Here is a 6,914-nt window from a genome sequence, read left to right on the forward strand (position 1 = left end):
CTACCAGGCTTTTTAAAGAGAATGGTACAGTGGATAAAATATTGTTACTGAGTAAGGAAGCTCGGAATTCAAATCCAAATTCAGTCTCTTACTTGTTATGTGAATCTGAACAAATAATGAAAACCTCGGATACCTCAAGTGTAAAATTATCATAATAATGACACTTACACAGCAGAGTTTTAGTGAGGATCAAAAGAGATCATAATTGTAACATGTTTAGCCAGAGAATGGCATGTGGTGACTATTTAAAAATGTTCCCTTCCTTCCATCCGTGCTTCTTTCCATTCCATTCTTTCCTTGCTTCCTTTCTTCATCTCTCCCTCCCTGCCTTTCCTTTCTTCCTTCTTTCCTTCCTTCCTTCTATCTTTCCTTCCTTTCTTCTTTGCTCCTCCAGCCATCCCTTCCTCCTTCCTTTCTTTCCTTCTTTCCTTCCTTCCTCTCTTTCTTCCTTCTTTCCCATCAGATCAGCATATTAAAAGAGACACCTGAAGAATCCGTCTTTCAAATTGGTCACTGTTGCTAAATGCTCTAAGTTTCCTAGATCAAAAAGAATTGGAATTTCTAGACCACAGAGAATGAGCCTAGCATAATGGATAAATTTCTGACCTTGAAGTTGGGAACATATGGAAATCTAGGGACTCAAAATGGTATCAGGAGTGAGCAGGACCATTACCTTCGCTAAGTTTATGTGGCCTTGGACAAGTCAGGGGACCTCTCTGAGTATTTCTTCATTTATAAGATGGAAGAGGCTAGGAGGCCCTCTTTCTGCTCTGGATCAACAATTAATTTTTTGGCAACCTGGTTCCAATCTTAGCTCTGACATTTACTAAGGGTTAACCCTGTTTCGCCCAAGTCTGAAGTTTTCATCTATAAAATGGGGATAAAAAATATCTGTAGATCTCACCTCAATGAACTTTTAAAAGATTCCAATGAGAAAAATTAGTTTGCAAACTTTCTTATTTAAAAAACATTTTGCAGACCTAAAAGCACTCTCTAAATGGGAAATGCAGTTACTAGACTTGCTATCAGAAGAATATAGTTTTAAGGTCTGGCTTCAACTCTTTTTAACAATGTTCTCCAAGACAAACTGCCTAATCTCTTGGACCATCACTTTCCCTATCCACAAAATGGGCATAATGCCTGTATTCACTGCTTCCAGAAGGAAAATATACATTGCTTTGTAAATTTGAGTAACTGATATAATGATCAAGGGTATTTGATGTTGATGTTGGCTAATTTTTAAAATAGCACTTTCTCAGATTTGCAAGCCATTATTCCATTTGAGACACCAATGAGACTGGTGTGTTGTTATGGTCCCCAAATGAGGAGAGTGATGCTCAGAAAAAAGGTGACCAGGGTCACACACCTACCTAGAAACTGAGAGGTCTGTATGGGTTCTAAATCAAAACCCTTTGAAGGTAATTGTTAGGTATGAGTATTAAACTATATCAGAAATGAGTGCTTATCTTATCTTCTTTATAAGCTGTTATTAAAACTCCAGGTGCTTCATAGTGCCAAATATAAAATTCTGATTTTTTTATAACCATAAATTAAAGTACAAAGTACACCAAAAGTAGAGCAAGACGGTTAAGCTGTCATTGGATTTGGACTTGGAATGTACCTTTCCATGGGAGAAATATTTCCCATCTGATCCTCACTCTTGAACATCTGGTTTTCTGCCACATGTCATAACAAATGAGTCGTAGCTCCTCTTTCACTGAAGTGGCACTACAGACAGCCATTGCAAAGGTGATTTTCCATCCCTATTGCTTGATTAGTCCTTATTAAGAAACTTCTGAAACAGCCACTGTACCTGGGCTCTGAGCCACACAATCTGTGAGTAGGGAAACTTCCCAGAGTGTTGGCTAATAGACAAGGCAGCCTTTATTGCTAGTCCCATCCCCTTTGGGTCTCCCTCTGCCCCTTGGTATTTTTTGTGCCATCTGCTTGCTGCCTATCTCCATTCTCCCCTCTATCTATTCATGACATAGACTTCCATGCATGTCCTCTGGTAAACTCCCTAATCAGTGACTTGATTACTTGCTACCTCCCACTTCATCAGAGAAGAAAAAAGTCAAATCAAAGAAATTTTGTCAATGGAGAAGACATTTTGAAAGTGCTTCTGAGAAGGAAAAAGATCCTGCCAAGGGACTCATAGGTATTGAAAAGGTTTTTTTTTTTCCCCCCTGGTCTTCAATAATTTTTTTTTCTATCCAATGAATGTCATCACTCCCTGCCTTTAAGGGATATGATGAAATGAATCTGAGAAGACTAACAAACAAAAAGAGAGATAAAGAGTAATGGAAAAGACAGGACTTGAATGGGATAAACAGGTCATGTAATGGGTTTATGGTAGGGAGGATCTACTTATAGTTAGACTAGTTCTGAAGAAGTCATCAAATCTTTTTCCTTCTTTCAAGCTGTCAAATATCAGCAGTCCAAAGAACAGTATGGTGCTTTAAAAAGAATTTGGATTTGGAGCCAGAAGATTAGGTTTTAAATCCTGCATTTGTCTCCCATAGTCTCTATGTCCACATACAAATCTGACCCTCCAAGAACAAATGAGCTGCCACGCATGTTTGTTTTCAAATTCTCATTTACAAAACCAAACATCAAAAAGTGAAATTTACCAATTATCCAAAAAAACATCACTAGCATTCATTGAGTTGGAAAAAGAATCCCACCCTAAATTAAAAAGATGCTGCTTCTCAAGATCTGTAACCAAACATATTCAATTCCATTAACCTGTAACTTTAATGGACAAAATTTTAGGTACATAATAGATCTTAATAAATGGGAGAGAACAAGGTAAGATTTCTGTATGATAAAGGTCTCCTTTATGAATTAGTCTCTGATGAGATTTCATTTCTTGTTGGCCAACTTTAGGAGATTTTCTTCTGTGAACACCCAGCAATAGGTATTCTACATATAAAACAGTAGATGAAATCTTTTCAGAAACAAATTTTCCCTTTGAAATTCACAGTTGAATTGTGCTTCCTTCAGGCAGACTTTTACAGAAAAAGAAGATAATTCTTCAGTAAAAAAAAAAAATGCCTCATTTAATAAAAATAACAATTAACGAAGCTCTGAAAAGCCCTGTTTTAATGAAGTCTTGCCATCATCTCTGCTGTTTCATGTGGTAGGGAAATTAACAAGTTTGAAAGTCAGATCTATGAAGATCAAAGACTATACACAATGTGTGCATCTACCAGAAATCATTAATTATCATCAGTTTTTTTAATTGTCTGAGCCCAAACATATATATATATGTATATATATATACATATATATATATATATATATATATATATATATTTACATTTTGAAGCTTTTATATTCATTGTTTTTACTCATCTAGTAAGGGAAAAATAAAATGTTCTTGAAATTAGCTATGGGTCAAATGACTAAATGTTTATTCCTAGATTCTCTATAATCTGACACATTAATTATTTTTTTTAGGTTTTTTTTCACAAGGCAAATGGGGTTAAGTGGCTTGCCCAAGGCCACACAGCTAGGTAATTATTAAGTGTCTGAGACTGGATTTGAACCCAGGTACTCCTGACTCCAAGGCCAGTGCTTTATCCACTACGCCACCTAGCTGCCCCCACATTAATTATTTAATCTCACATCAACCACCTCCATATCAAGGCTTCACCTTTCTAAGCCCCTGAATGCTTTTATCATTTCGATCTTGAGGCATTGAGAGTTTCAGAGTACATAGCTTTCCTCCAACATTCTATTTACTAAATTTCTACACAGACATATATATATATATATATATATATATATATATGTAGAAAGATATTAGATATATGAAGGAATATATTAATAGATAGGAATAAAAAATATACATATACATATACAGATCTAGATATAGTCCTAATATCATGGGATTTTGGTCCAGCAATCTAGGAATAGTTATTAAAGAGAATTACCTCCCAATTCAATATTTTCCCTATAGCAGATATGAAAAAGACACCCAAGAATACATTTTAGTGAAAGGGAGCCTTCAGAAGCAACATCAAGATCTTCCTTGATAGTCTCAGTCTTCAAATGCCAAACACAGAATCATTTCATAAAGAGATGTTTTTATGGAAGAAACAAAAAGATAGAGGAAATATTGTGACATGTGACCCTAACCGGAAGGCCTTGTAGTTGATTGATTTCACTTATTGAGTCAACTCAAGGAGTTCACATAAAAGACTGAGACTTCTGCCTTCTTTATCAGCGATCCATAAAAGGAGTGATTATGAGCTAATAGGACCTTACAGATCTCTCATTCCAACTCCCTGATTTTATGGGTGAGGAAGCTTGATAAACAGAATGGTGCCAGATACTTGCCCATAGCCATGCAGACAGTAAATGATAAAATTGGAATTTAAATTCATGTCCTCTGAATAGATATCTGCAAACCTGTAGCATCAGAATCCAAGAGTCCAAGAGTTCAAGGACATTCTTTTTGAAAGTATGAATATCTTCCACAGATAATTCTAGGCTCATATTCTTGAGCCAAAATTGACATATGGTTGAATAGTATGTATTCTGATATGTAGGGAGAGGCAGGGGGAGAGGGAGAGAGGGTAGAGGAGACAGGAAGACAGAGACAGGGACAGAGATATAGATAGGGACCGAAAGACAGAGAGAGAGAGAGAGAGAGAGAGAGAGAGACAGAGACAGACAGACAGACATACAGACAGACAGACAGACAAAGACAGAGAGAAGGAGAGAGAGAGAGAGAGACAGAGACAGAGGGTCATAAACAGAGGCAGAGTAAATAATTGCGATTGAGAATCATCCAAAAGGTAAAGGAGAAGACACAACTTTAAAAATATGGAGGAAGGGGCAGGCTAGGTGGCACAGTGGATAGAGCACCGGCCCTGGAGTCAGGAGTGCCTGAGTTCAAATCTGGCCTCAGACACTTAATAATTACCTAGCTATGTGGCCTTGGGCAAGTCACTTAACCCTATTTGCCTTGCAAAAACCTAAAAAAAAATGGAGGAAGAAAATCAGTCGAAGGACTATGGTAAGAAGGGAGGAAATAAACACTCACTAATATTTTATAATTCTCATTTGATTTGCACAACAATATTGTCAAATATTCACTATAGTCATTCTTATTTTACCCAGAATCATGGAACATCTAAGTTTATGAGATTACATTTGAACTCAGGTCTCAGACTGACTTTGGGTGTAGCTCTCTCTCCAGTGTGCCATCTAGCTACTTCTAGACCCACTAGTCCCTTAAAAGGGTAAGAAGAGTTTCATCATGTTGTCTTTGTGTCCCCAAAGCCTCACTGTTGTCTGGCACAGAATAGGTGTATTATAAGTGCTTGCTGGACCAAATCTTAAGCATCAGATAGATATAAAATCAAGTAGAGTTACAAACGTGCAAAGACCAGAGTTTTCTAAGAAACATTATATTTTACTATTGTTAATCTCCTTTTTTGCTTGGATTTGGCTTCCAAGTCCACCTCTCCACAGTTACTGAAGGAATTATCAAACCAGCCAATTGCTTGACTGACTGCAATTTTCTCAACTTTGTCTGCAAAATACCTGGAAAACTAGTAGCAGGTGGTTGGGTTCTAACAATAAAAATTACATCCCTGAACATTATAGAATACCAAATGGTGATTACATTATATTAAAAAGCTTTTGAACTAACAAAACCAATATAACCAAGATTAGAAGTAAAGAAGAAAGCTGAGAAACATTATTTTTGCAGTCAGTTTTCCTAAGGGTCTCATTGCTTAAATATTTAGAGAACAAAGTGAAATTTATACAAATACAAGTCATGCCCCAACTGATAAATGGCCAAAGGAAATGTACAGAAAAATTTCAGATGAAGAGATGAAAGCTACCTGTAGTCATATGAAAAAAATATTCTAAATTATTTTTAATTGGAGAAATTCAAACTAAAACATCTCTGAGCTACCACCTCACATCTTTTTGATTGTCTAATATAATATGACTAAAAGGGAACTGATAAATTTTGGAGAAGATGTGAGAAAACTGTGCCACGAATGCATTACTGGTTAAGTTATGAACCGATTCAATCATTCTAGAGTGCAATTTGGAACCATGCCCAAAAAACTATAAATCTGTACATTCCCTTTGATTAAGCGATATAGGTATTAAGTCTATATGACAAAAATATCATAAAAATGAGAATAAGGAACCATACATAGAAAAAAATATTTATAGCAGCTCTTTTTGTGTGGTATCAAAGAATTGGAAATTTAGAAGATGTCCAACAATTGAGGAATGGCTAAACCAATTGTTGTATACGAGTCTTATGGTGTTCTATTGTTCTGTAGAAAATTATGAGCAGTTAAATTTCAGAAAATACTTGGAAAGACTAACATGGACTGATGCTGAGTGAAGTGAGTAGAGAGAACATTGTACATATTAACGCTGTGTCAGGGTTGACTATAATAGACTTTCCTCTTCTCAACCATACAGAAATCAAAGACAATTCCAAAAGACTTGTAATGGAAAATGCCATCCCAATCCAGATAGAGAACTATGAAGTCTGAATGCATACCAAAGCATATTATTTTCACTTTTTTAAGTTTGCTGTTTGTGTTTTTTTTTTCTTTCTTATGATATTTCCTTCCTTTTTGATTCCTCTTTCACAACATGATTAATATGGAAGTATGTTTAACCTGATTGTATATGGATAAACGTTGTCAGTTATTTGTGGTTATATGTGAAAAAGTGAGGTAAGGAAGGGAGGGTGAAAAATATGGAACTCCGTATCTTTTTTTTTTAGTTTTTGCAAGGCAATGGGGTTAAGTGGCTTGCCCAAGGCCACACAGCTAGGTAATTATTAAGTGTCTGAGGCTGGATTTGAACTCAGGTACTCCTGACTCCAGGGCTGGTGCTCTATCCACTGTACCACTTAGTCGCCCCAGGAA

Source organism: Macrotis lagotis, chromosome 4, assembly GCF_037893015.1.
Source record: "Macrotis lagotis isolate mMagLag1 chromosome 4, bilby.v1.9.chrom.fasta, whole genome shotgun sequence".
NCBI lineage: Eukaryota > Metazoa > Chordata > Mammalia > Peramelemorphia > Peramelidae > Macrotis > Macrotis lagotis.